This window comes from Brassica napus, chromosome C3 (genome assembly GCF_020379485.1).
Source record: "Brassica napus cultivar Da-Ae chromosome C3, Da-Ae, whole genome shotgun sequence".
NCBI classification, from domain to species: Eukaryota; Viridiplantae; Streptophyta; class Magnoliopsida; order Brassicales; family Brassicaceae; genus Brassica; species Brassica napus.
Window position 1 is genome coordinate 41,710,511 of NC_063446.1, and position 13,877 is coordinate 41,724,387.

At 31.3% G+C, this 13,877-nt stretch overlaps 1 long non-coding RNA gene across 2 annotated transcripts; it reads left to right on the top strand.

Moving 5' to 3' along the window:
* Nucleotides 1–1,467: 1,467 nt before the first annotated feature.
* LOC106374612 lies at nucleotides 1,468–4,025 on the top strand. 2 transcript variants are annotated; one of them, XR_007320989.1, is made up of 4 exons: nucleotides 1,468–1,743; nucleotides 2,006–2,348; nucleotides 2,441–2,616; nucleotides 2,732–4,025. It is a non-coding gene; the product is annotated as an uncharacterized LOC106374612 (long non-coding RNA). The 2 variants fall into 2 exon arrangements; XR_007320988.1 differs by having other exon boundaries at nucleotides 1,472–1,743; nucleotides 2,441–4,025.
* The last annotated feature ends 9,852 nt before the right edge of the window (nucleotides 4,026–13,877 follow it).

Here is a 13,877-nt window from a genome sequence, read left to right on the forward strand (position 1 = left end):
TAATGAATTAATTTAATTTATGTTTCCCAGATTAATTTTGAAAATATTGGGATAATATAATATATATATACATATATATAATATATATATATATACATATATAATATATATATATATATATATATATCATGTTTGTTGACTATTACACGAAAAGGATTTTTACAAGTTAAATAATCTAGGGAAATCTGTTTTTTTAGAGCAAAAAAATGGTAATTATGTTCCTTTAGACTAATTTATATTATTTTATGTTCTATTAGACTAATTTTTTCCAAAATGGCAGTAATGCCCTTAAAATTGTAATTTTTTTAAAAAGATATATATTGAGTTCGACAAGGGGGATCGATCGATCCCACTTTACAAGTTATAGTGGATCGATCGATCCCGATCATTATTCAGAACAAAAAAAAAACGCGAAATATATACTGATCGACCTGGTCCATTTCACTCGATCAGCGAAGGTCGATTTACACAGATCGACCGATCTGTAAGAATAGATCGATCGATCCCGTGCCGAGGAAAGAATCCCAAATCGATTTTTTTGGTTTTGTATGATTATATCCGGATTGATTCCCACTTGATTTGAACCAACCAAGCATGATTTCAACTCTTTAAACTTGATTTCTCTGGGATGAAACCCATAATTTCTCATTCACGAATAAAGGGAGACAAAATCAAATTCTCACCCAAGTTCATTAACCCTAACTCACTCAAATTCACTCTGATTTGGACGATTATTTGGCCTAACCCATACGATTTCGTGAGCTTTTTACGAATCTATCACTCATAGACATGAATCATGGTAGAAATAATGTGAAAATTTTGTGAAAATTTTTTGAACAATCAATGGAATATAGAAGACGGCGAAGAAGGTTGCCAAGGTTTTTTTTGTCGCTTTTTTTGTTCCTTTTTCGTTTTTTTTTTAAATCAATTTTTTAAAAAAATATAAAAGTGAATATTCTCAAATATTTTGTTTCCATATTTTTAGGAACTGATTTCTTATCCGTAGAATACAACTAATATGTAGAAATCAGATTCTACAGTTTTTTAGAATTATAGTAATGTTTAGAATTTGATTTCTACATGTTTTAGATTTATAGTAAATCTGTAGAAGTCGGTTTCTACATGTTTTAGAATTAGATTAATGTGTAGATTTCGATTTCTAAGAATTTTAGAATGGTAGGTTAAGCGCGGAATGTGTATTCTACATATTTGTAGAATATTCCTATTTACGTAGATCACATATTCTAAACATTGTAGATTCAATGAAAAAAGTAGATTTCGTTTTCTATTTCGTAGAATGTCATTTCTACTTTTTTTAGAACATAATCTGAAATTTATAATTTTAACTTTTTTATAACAGAAAAATATACCATTAAGTTCATATAGGTATTTTAACAAATGTTACTATTTTTCCAAATTTTTTTTGTTTGTAAAATTATTTATTAAAATTATTTTCATAAATATTAAAGGGCATTATAGAAAAATATGACACAAAATATAGATTAGTCTAAAGGATGTAGTTACTATTTTTTGATCTAAAAAACAGTTATCCCAATAATCTAATCTAATTTATATTTTCGTTGGATTTACAGGAAATAAAGAACAAATATAGTTTCGCCATATCAGGGTGATCGTGGATCAGCCATTCTCTTTGATTCGAGCAAGATTTCTAAGTCTTTGATCATTTAGTTGAAAGTGTCAGGTGCAGACTGCACCGTGCAGTTGATCAATAAGCAAGATCATGTAAGTCAATCAGATCTGTTTCATTCCATCTAATGCTCTACCTTTAGATTTCATAATTTGATTTTTGGGGTTTCACTGAAATTGAAAGTGATAATCTCTGCAATATATATCTTCCGGGCACAAGAATCTCTACAAATTCAAATCACGAAAAGTGAAAATTTCTGGGTACTTAGGGTTTTGTTCTTCAATTTCAAAAATTACGTTAGTTTAAGCTGTTTGTTATTTCTAGAAGTAGTTATAAATTAAAAGAAATACTTTTCAGGTTTTGATGGACTGTAAAGAAGTGATGAGAAGAAAGAAAGTATGACTTTAAGAATTCAGAAAATGAGAAGAGAACAAAAATGGGTTCTTTGAAAAAGAAAGCCATCAATGCCTCTACCAAACTCAAGCACTCTCTCAAGAAGGTAAAAAGAAGAAAAATAGAAGGCTGAGTCAGCTCGGTCTCCGTTGAAGATGTTCGTGATGTCGAGGATTTTCAAGTAGTTGAAGAGTTTAGACAAGCCTGGTCATGGACGAGTTGCTACTACCCTCTAAACATTACGACTATCACATTATAAGAGGTTCTTAAAGGCAAGGAAATTGGACATTGAGAAAGCAAAGCAAATGTGGGTTCAGGACTTCGAGTTTGAAAGTCTTTTTACACCTGCTTTGTTGTTCTTGTTGTTGCTAACTCATTGGTCTATTCTATATTCTTCAGGTACTGATCTCTCTGGTGGAAAGAGAAGGAGAAGGAGAAGTCTCAGAGGAGAGGAGAGGAGAGGAGAGCGCAAAGGATGTGTCCTCTGACAGTAGAGAAGGTGCTTTGGTTCCAAAAGCATTGGGATTCGATTTAAGTACATAGATATACATTGCAGCTCGTGATATATATAGGATGTAAGAAAGCCATCAGATGTAATCTTATGAATCCATTCAATTTTCATGACAACTGACAAAGTAGTGCCATAAAAAACATATATGTGATTCTTAACTTACTATGTTGAGTTTGCAGCTATCTCATTTTTAAGAAAATAGCTCGACCACAAGATATTCAAGGAGCTACTGGAGTTTCATCACAACAAGCATGTGGGATCAGTTTGCAATAGCTGTCAAGGAAACTCCTGAGAGAAGAACATGAACACCAACACATCGAAGAACTGTTTTTTTTAAGTATCTAAGAGTAATCTCTTATAAACCTAAGGAGGAATATTACTTTTACGCAGACCTTCATTAACTTCTTTGTGAAGGTACAAATTGCCATGACATATTTGGTCACTGAAATTCCAGTCATGTTTTTATCTCATTGCCTCAGAAAGAGAACAAAAAACTTGAAAATGTGCTGCGTAAATAAGTAGTTCATTCCCCGAATTTTTTTTTCCATTTTTGTCCTAGGCTTTTTCAGTTTTTTTTTTCTGTATGATTACTGATTTTTATTTATTTGTTTTTATGTATGTTAAGATGTAACTAAAACAAGATTATGTATCTCATATTATAGAAATTTCAAAAAAGATCACTTTTGGCAAATAGTAACATACATATGGTGGTCTCTCTCAACTATTATGTGTCAAGATTGATTCAACACTATGCGTTCTGAGACCAAACCAGTTAAGATTTTCTTTAATTTTGGTCTCCATGCGAGAGCTATAAGCTTATACTCATTTCCAAAAGATGATTTCCCCTTGCTGAATGTAAATGGGTCAAATATTTATATGAGTTAGATATGGACATGTAAAATATAAGGAGAAAAAAAGATTGTGAGGCAAAATTGTCACCCTGGATATTAAATAAAAGGTTTTTTCGAACAAACCAACTATAACTTTTACAATATTAATATTAAAGATTTCTTTCTTCTCTCTGATAAATTGCTAATTACCAATATAGTTCATATAAATTCGAAACCGAAATCATAACGAACCTATATGTGTTACATCAAGAAGACAATCATATTGTTTTATTTATTTACATTATTTTAATTAGTGTATAGCTTTAAGAGATTAATGGATTTTTAATAAGGCTAATGAATATAACTATGTATTAAAATTTATTTTGGATAAAATATTTCAATTTTTTTAATAAAAATACTCTCTCTGTTTCATTTTAGTTGTTATTTTAAATTTATGCACACAGTTTAAGAAAACATTTAATTTTGTATATTTCAGAAATAAAAACATCATTATCTATACATCTAACTACATTTCAACAAATAGAAAAATAAACTCGAGAATATTGTTAATAAATTTTGCATTGAAATTCTAAAAACATGCTTATTTTGAAACAAAAAATTTCTCTACGACGACAACTAAATTGAAACGGAGAGAGTAACAAACTTTAGATAAACCTTACAATGTTAACATAAATTTAAAAGAATTTATATGCGAAATATACAAATTTAAATTCTTTTTTTCAAATTTCAAAATGTTTTTCTATTTAATTATTTTAAGTTATGAAAATTTTGTACCAAAATTACAAAAATAATATTCTTAATATCTGTTTCAAATAAATTGCATATACGAACATAAACTATTACATAATAACTACGTCGAACAAGACACAAATAATGGTGTTATATAGTTACATGATATAACACATCAAGCTATAACTAATCTATTTATCATTATATTGTTTAAACCAAATACATATAATATAAAATGAAAATATTCGGGCATCCGCGCGGGTCAATCTCTAGTTTTTGAATTAAATTGAGAGTTTAAAGAATTTTTAAATTATATATTATCTTTTTCTCAGCTAATTATATATTATCAATGAAGAACTCTTTATATGTTTAAGGTTAAATGTTTTGTTAAGTAGGGTTTGTAAAAAGAGAGGTTATATGGTTGAGTCTGTATTATACTTTATGATTATCATTTGAAAGTTCATATATAATATGAAGTATGAACCACGTATATTTATAAGGTTTGTGTTGTACCATGGTTTGTTTACTATTGGATCGTTTAATAATGTGTCACTGTTATAATTAGTCGAAAATATAGGAGATATGCTGTGTTATAAGCGTTTTTTTATCAAGTCAATGTTGAATGACAAATCTTTGTTGAATGGCAAATCTTTGATGACACAAATAGTAATATTCCAAGAAAATTCAAGGGTAAATTTTAAAAATGGATTCGACTTAAATTCTATTGATAAATTCAAATTTTAACACCAAACCTTTATTAATTTAATTTTTTCATATATATATATATTAATGATAAAAATTTGTTAACTAAAATTCCATAACAAAAAATAAAAATTTGTCGTATTTTAACACTAAAAAAACTTTAATTTAATATACAATAATTAATTATAAGTATTTATTCCGAATCCAACTAAACAATGAGATTAATTATAAACATTGATGTCTTTTTCGGTCTATGGCTCAAGAAAAATAATTTATTTGCTGGCTTGTGCAAAACATAGGGTTTTTAATATAATCCAATAGATAACAAAATAGACAGTAAAATTCAAACATGATACTGTTCCGCCGATAAATCAACCAAGATAGCTATGGTATCTTAAATATCATAATGAGTAGCAATTAAAACAAATAACAATGTATTTTTGGAAATAAGTCTTTATCATAAAATTGACTTTCTATAATGGTATATTCAAAAAAAATATTAAATTCCACCCAAGTGATTTTTTGTTGTTTTTATCGACCTATACAGATTCAGATTCATACTGACTCTGTAAACTAAACCGGGTGATCTGCATCCATGTGAACGACAAAAGACGGTTGCTTCCTAACATTGCGTGCTAGTCTATGCGCTTTTGAATTTTGCGTCTTTGGTACATAGATAATCTCTGATCGGGTGAAACTCTCTTTCAGGATCTTGACATCTTCCAAATAATTTGCAAAAACTGACAATTCTTCTGGTTTTGAAACCATCTTCACCAATTGAGAACAATCTGTTGCAAACGTAACCTGAAATTGACGTAAATTCCTCATACATTTCATTGCCCAGAGTAGCGCTTCCATCTCCGCATGAAGGGGTGATAGACTAGCCCTAACATTCCTCGCCCCCAACAATCCATCAAATCCTTCTAAGGTGCTGAACCAACCTTGTCCTGAAAAGGTATCACCCGCTTTCCATGAGCCATCTGTAAAACACCATCTTCCTGGAATTGACGGCAGGATCGTATCCACTATTTGTGGTATTGTCCTTTGTTCATTCAATATTTCTGCCTCAGCCCACAGTGTTGATTCTGTTTCTGTCAATTTAAGCGTATCCATAGGATCCATATCCATAATACTGAAAACTTTATAATTCCTAGCTTTCCAGATGTACATTAGTATCCATGCAAACTGATGATCTTCCATCTGCGGGAAAACTCTCCAGAAAATATGATCCATGTTTGTGAAGAGCGAACTTGTTGGAAAAATAGCTGGATTTGATAGTATCTTCGAGAGACCCCAAACCTAGATTGCTGGAGGACATTTAAAAAAATACATGGTTTATCGATTCCTCGTGGGCTCCACATCTTACACAATAAAAATATCCCCTTGTATCCCCCTCGCTTGTAAATTCTTCTTCACTTCTATACACCCTGTCACTAACAGCCATAGGAAATGTTTTAACTTTGGTGGGCACCGTATTTTCCAGCAGTAAGCATTCAGAACATCAACTGTGCGGCCAATCAGTAATGGTGGTCTTTCCATATCTGAATGGATCCGTTCTACCTGATATCCTGATTTGACTGTTTATTTTCCATTTTTTGTGAAGTGTCATCCATCTCTATCTATCCTCTGAGTCCTGCTCAGTGGTATGCTTTCTATAAGTTTTGCATCATGTGGATCCACCAAAGTCTGAATTGCCTGTGAATTCCAAGTGCATGAGGTAGAGTCAATGAGAGACTCCACTGTAAGGTCCGGATACAAATTGTGTTGGTTTTTATTAGCTGGTCTCGGGCGAGTGGTTGGGAGCCATGGATCATTCCATACAGATATAGAAGAACCTGATCCCACCCGTTTGATTAGTCTTTGCTTACCAGAGGTCTAGCAGAGACAATACTCCGCCAGCCATATGACGGAGAATATGAACGAATCGGTTCCAGAGGTGAAGCATTCCTGTAATACCGACCTTTGAAAACTCGAGAGAATAAAGTGTTTGGCCTTTTTATTAGACGCCATAATTGTTTACCAAGCATCGCTGTGTTGAAATCAGTGATGTCTTTAAACCCCAAACATCTTTCATCCTTATCTACACATACTTTGTCTCATGATTTCCAGTGCATGCCGCTTGTGCTTCCCCCTGGACTCCACCAGAATTGTGAAATTACGTTCGTCATTTTTTTCACAGTTGCCTTAGGTAAACTATAGCAAGACATCGTATGATTTGTTAATGCCGTAATCATTGATTTAATGACGAACGTAATTTCACAATTCTGGTGGAGTCCAGGGGGAAGCACAAGCGGCATGCACTGGAAATCATGAGACAAAGTATGTGTAGATAAGGATGAAAGATGTTTGGGGTTTAATGATCACTTCTTTTCCTCTTTTTGTGAAAAACTTGAAAGTCCACCCATTGACTCTATTATTTAAATGATATTGTACAAAGCTAAAAACTTGGATCTTTGATCCCCCGGATTTTCTGGTAAATCAAGGTAGGATTCCATTCCCCCAAGATTCTGAATACCCAAAATATCCCTTAATTCCTGTCTGACGGATTCTTCAATTTTATGTCCAAATTGAATTGAAAACTTATCAAAATTTATTGGCTGAATGTTTATTTTTGTTTATCAAAATTCCACCTAAGTGAAAATAACATAAAAGTATTGATAAAATAAAACTGAATGTTTATTTTTGTTTTAAATGATGTCGTTTAATTACTCATTCAACAAACTGAGTTTATGGTTTATCAATACAAGAAATAAAAGAGAGGTTATATAGTAAAATAAATTTAGTTAAAAGGTTCTTCATAATTTATTTAATTTGCTCAAGAAAAATGGATTTAATGCTAACATATTGAAGAATTGTTTCTTAATATCTTTTTAACCGAGATTTTTCAATAAAATTTTGGTTTAAACTGTAAAAGAATTATTCGATATTAAATGTTTTTTCAGTATTGTTCCCATTGAAAAATTACATTTTCTATTTGAAGTGTACAAATCCTCTGTAAATTATTTGTGAAATAATTTGTACATGTGTCATTACCACATTCAATTTTAATAAAAAAAATATGACATGATTCTTAGAAATTGTGACATGGCACTAGCATAATTGTTGACATGTACAATTTTTCTTATAAATATTTATACTGTATGATAAGGTTTTTCTTATACGGTAATGATTATTAACCTCTATATCATTTTGGTAAGTTTTGTTTTCAAAATGGAAGTGACTATTAACTTTTATATCATCATTAATGTAAATTTTATGTATAAATATTTATTTTTGGCAAAACTATTAAAATGTATTAATAACTAATACTTCATATATCACTATTAAATATATATATATATATATATATATCACATTAATAAGAATAAGATAGATATAATTACAAATATAATTTTTTACACTAACTTATATATCATATTCTACATAACTATACATGTTTTACCAATATTAATTGTAAGTGTGTATCAACAAATACAAAACTAAAGTAACACTAACTAAATGTTTTTTGATAAATAAATTATTGAAATTTATTGGTTCATTAGATTAATTAATAAATTAATTTTCAGTTAAACATATTTTAACTAAAAAAAAAATTATTAGAATTTATATATTTAAATATATATTTAAATATATATATATATATATATATATATATGTAACTAGGTGATTATTTAAAATAAATAATCATTAAATATAATCTAATTATATAAAGGAATGTTTAAATCCCTCTAGTCTGTGTACGTAGGATTCCAGCTAGGAAATTTGTCTCCTAACAGTTCGACACATGTTCACCTTGTTAAACGTCCCGTTTCATTTATTTTTTCCTCAGAATCTGTTGGGCTTGGGTTCATATTTTGTCTGTGTGTTTTGCTTTATTAAGCCCATACCTATATAAAATTTTATCGTTTCACGCTCTCTCTTCTCAGCCGTAGGCAATTCTAAGTAAGGTTTCCATCTATTCACCGATCCAGCAATCAATCGGCGAATCTAGCGTTTCGAGCGATTTATCACTACCCTTTCCAACTCTCATCACCTTTGTCGTCTTCTTGCATTACCTCGCATCGCCTCTTCGAAACAGCTTCTCAGTTCTCACCGTGTAGCTCCTCAATTAACACCACATACAAAATCAAGTCGCTTTATATTACAGAAGAAGAAGATCCCACTCCACGAGGCTGATCGAGCAAGACGATCGAGGTAAATCAAGCAAATATTCTTGCCGGAGAAGCTTCGCGCCGCCGTAACACCGTCGTTTTACTCCTCTTCATATCTTCAGCCACCACAACGAAGGTTGTCTCATCCGCATCTACTGCTACTTCGAATTCACCGAATCCCCCAACACTCCCAATTCTTTTCGTACCTTTTCTGTCAATTAGCTTTATACAAGCATGTGTTACAAAGTCACTTTATATTACGGAAAGTGGCACTCTATTCCTCCAGTTTGGAATCGTTGTCTGCCAGACGAGTTGCTGACTCGGTTATGACTCAACCGGTGTACTTATTCAAGATGAATAAGAGACTCTCCTACTACTAGAACCCAAAACAAGCTATAGTATGCTATCAACACTCCTTGAAGTTGAAATGCCCTGGAAATAAAATGCAAACTAAAAGTCAGAACTACTGAAACGTACGTTTCTGCGTATAACTCGAGAATGAGCATAAACGTACACCTTTTTTTGAAAAACGTATACCTTATGTCATGATATTTTTCATCCGGCCAAAATTTTCTAATCAAAATGTTGCGTACGAGTCTGCACAAAAATATTTTTAATTAGCAACATAAAGAGTCCAAGTCAGGAAACTGTTCCACTATTGGATAAGATAATTGTTAACGCATGGAAACATAACTCGATTCATACATTTTTACACATTGTGGGAAGCAGTAACTAACCTTTGGTGACTATACTTGAGCCTAAACAGACTCAAAATGCATACCTTTGAGTCTGAAAAAACTGAATATTCCATGAAAAGTTCATACTTTTAGTGACACCCAGCAGACGATCAAGAGATAAGTCTGCAACATAAAAGCAAAGTTAAAAAGAAACACCAAAGTTCATACCTTTGGTGAAATAAAGAAGCACTTGAATTTAAATCCTACAACTAACCCCACAAGTTTAAGAGAAACTCATCCCTCAAGAACCAGTCAACGCCTTACATAGAGATAAAAATCGCTATTTTGGTATTGATTTAGAGTCCTACAAGCTGAGAAAAAAAATGACTCAACTGAGCTCAAACAAAGTAACGACGAGCTAGCGAGAGCAAAAAGCAAAGTAAACATAATGCTTTATTGGAAAAAAATTCTCTTTACGAAGAAGCTCTCTATGCTACAAATCTTTTAAAATGATTACTAATAGACGAACAAAATGAAACATTTCTCTAATATGGTGTTATACATGGGCTGTGAATTGTGATTAAGAAACAAAAAAAGACTACCCTCTTTTCCCAAAAACTCTTTCAATGATATAGGCTGATTTGGACTTATCTCTGCTTTAATATATTTAAATGGTGTTTGTTTATAGTATTAAATAAATCTATTATTATAAAGAAGTATTTGCTTCTCTCACATTAGGACACGTCACTAAGTCGTTTTCTCCTGACCTGACGCGTGTCCCATTCCTTCCAAACGCAGCGCTTCATTAATAGGAGATGTTGGGCTTCGATGTATCTATTGTGTAATGGATTAAACTTTCCTAGGCCCGACGTGGATGAAAGCATTCTAACCCTAATACGCTGCAACAAAGGTACGGAGATCGTCTCTTCCCTACGTGCGACGGTGATGTGGTGTCGTTTGCGATTCTTCTCGCGGCGAGAAACGGTGTGATTAATGGTTCACTCTTTAATCCCATTGATTCATGTGTCTTTAAAGCGATCTTTAGGTCTCAGAGACGGTGTGAGATTCGGTATAAATATATGTGATATCTCTCACCTTGAACTCAGAGTATACGGTGATATCTTTCTTGACAACATCAGAGAACCCAATCCAAATCCTTTGATGTGAAACTCACGACGAGGTCAAACAAGAAGTGGAAGAAGATGAAGAGAAGAAGAACAAGATCGAGACTTTAAACCTCTCTCTAGCTCTACCTGACGTCTCTCTATCACTCACAGCGTCAAACGCCGTAAAAAACTGAGGGTAAACAGTGAGCGAACGGATCTGGTGCGCCGGCGAAGGAGCGAACGGATCTGGTGCGCCGGCGAAGGAGTGAACGGATCTGGTGCGCCGGAGAAGGAACCAACGGATCTGTCCACAGCCGGTTCAGACCCATCGGCGATGCGCTTGCTAGAACCCCCATCTCCACAAAGCCGTCGAGTTCTTCCGACTACTCCTCCTTCCCTTCCGAGTTACCGGCTTGCCCGGGGATGGAAGTGACGCTCTCCGGCGACTCGAGGAAAAAGTTAGAAGAAAACGACAACGTCAGATCGGAGAGGGTTCTATATGACATCGTCTCGAAGTCTATCTCATCTGCCGCTGTTGATTATTCAAGTAACGGTCCGTGACTTTGGAAGAAGGAGTCTAAATCACAGGCCTTTATTAGACGTGGCTAATGTATCAAAGTCGCTAAATCAAAGGCCTAATTTCAATCTTTTGGCTTATATCATTATTAAATTTTAATTACATTTTTAATTATAATTTATTTATTTTTGAAAGAAATAAAACTAAGAACTTGAACGACTTGAACCAAAACTAGGTTTCAACTTAATCTCCACGCAGTTGAACTCCGGTTTTCTGAAAAGAGGAGATTTAGGAAACAAATTGGCTCAATAAACATTTGGTCAACATATAGACCGACATGTATTTCTAATTTTGAATAAAAATATCTATTTATCATCAAACTATCTTGACTTGACCTATTATATAATCAAACATATACTTGGATTTGAAAAGTACTATTACTATCTTTGCCGGATATATAGAAATATAAGCGATAGTTTTATATAGGTTAAGATAAAAATATAATGTTTCTTTGATACAGCCTAAATAATTTATGTGATAGGGTCTTAAAATTTTGACCCAAAGGAAAAAGTATAGTGTTTCTTTGAATATATGATCGGAAAACTGATTTTTTATAGTTTTGATATAAAATTATTAATTCATTGAATGCATAATTATATCAAAGAATCCATGGTCAATGTTTCTCCCTCTAATTTTTTGACCCAAAGTAGTGTTTCTTTGAATATATAATCAGAAAATCGTATTGTATTCTGATAGGTTTTCACATGAAATCACTCAAATATCATAGCTATATAAAATAATAAAATAGTTCATTGTCAAAGTCTCATTCTGAATGTTTGATCCAAACAGCTAACAATGAATCAGAATTACATTCAGATAATTAGGAAAATATATATTGATCTTAAAATGTCTCTTTGCTCATGTATTAAATTTATGGAAAATATTTATTGCATATTCTAATTGGTTATTTATAAATAATATATCAACAAATATAACAAAGAATTATCAGAAAAAAAAGACAAACAAAAACTTTAAAAAAACAAAACTATCTAATATAACTTCTTCCAATTACTAACACATTCGAAAACAACCATACAATATTAATCAAAGAGTTTCTTTAACTAAATACCTCCAACTAAAATATTTTACAAAGTAATTAAATTAACTAAATTCAAAAAAAACTGCAATTAGCTGATTCAGAATTAAAAATATATAACATATTAACAATAAAATAATCACATGTTTTATAATATTAATTGAATAAACCATATAACTAAAAATTATATATATTAAAATATCAAAATTCAAATACGATATTCCGCGCGTAGCGCGGACGGGCCCTAGTATATATATAATGAAAAATTGAAATCTGAAAGAAAAATCCGAGCACAAGTCGATCCATTGTTTCACATCAAAGTCTTTTAAGATATAGAGAAAATGGTAAAATAATTTAATGTGGTAAGTTATCTTCTTTGTAACAAATACTTTCTTTGTGTTTTAGACTTTGGATGATTATGTTACAAAAAATATTTATGACAACATGGACATATGGCTACAATTTCTTCGCCGAACATCAACAATTTTTGTATGACGTTGACATTTATCTATACGGTATAATAATTGGAAAAAACTCTACCATAATTCTTTTATTAAAATAGAAGCAAAAAACAATAAATATTCGCATAGTTTGGATGAACTCAGTTAAAATACAATAACCAGACAAAAAATATGCAGGTGAAACATGATCGTACATAAATTAGAGTAAAAGAAACAAATAAAATTAGCTTTCCAGCATAAATCAAAACTAAACAGTGCTCTCTTTTGAACTATTTTAAGTATCGTATTGTAAATTTAGCCAAATGCAACGATACAAAGATCCAATCTCCTTACTTTCTAAAAAAGTGATCCCATAAAATTTATAATTCACACATATAATTAACCAAACAACGGAACTAAAATAAAAACAAATATCATCGAAATAATTAATGAATATAACCAAACATGTTTATTAGAAAAAATCTGTTTATTAAAAATAACAATATGGTCTCAGAATTCTATAATTTGTTTTGTATCCCTGTCTCATAATTTTATTCATTTATGATATCATAATATCGTTTTCAATCCACACTAATTTTTAAATGCTTCATAAATTAGAATATATATATTCATATAAATATTTTTTATTATAGCTTCCCGTCTGTAGGGCGGACCAACCCTAATATATTATATTTTATTCTGATAGAATCTATTTTTAAGTTAAATGAAATAAAATTAAATAAGTTGAACCGAATCAAAAGAAATAAGACTACAAATATATGTTTATGATCTTTTCAAACCATTGAAGTTAAAACTTAAAAATAGTGATGTCCAAATGTAAATTAAAACTTTTAATTAGAAAAAATATTATATTTAAAATTATTATTTATGCACGTGACGCATGAAAACTCCTGATAAGTTATAACTTGCAGCCCTTATGTACTTTTTTTTAGGTAAAACATCCCTTATATACTTCATAGTTAATCGAATGATTTGAATAGGTATTATTCTCTTATTAGCTATGTAAGGACTACAATCGTAAGATAAATTCACCAA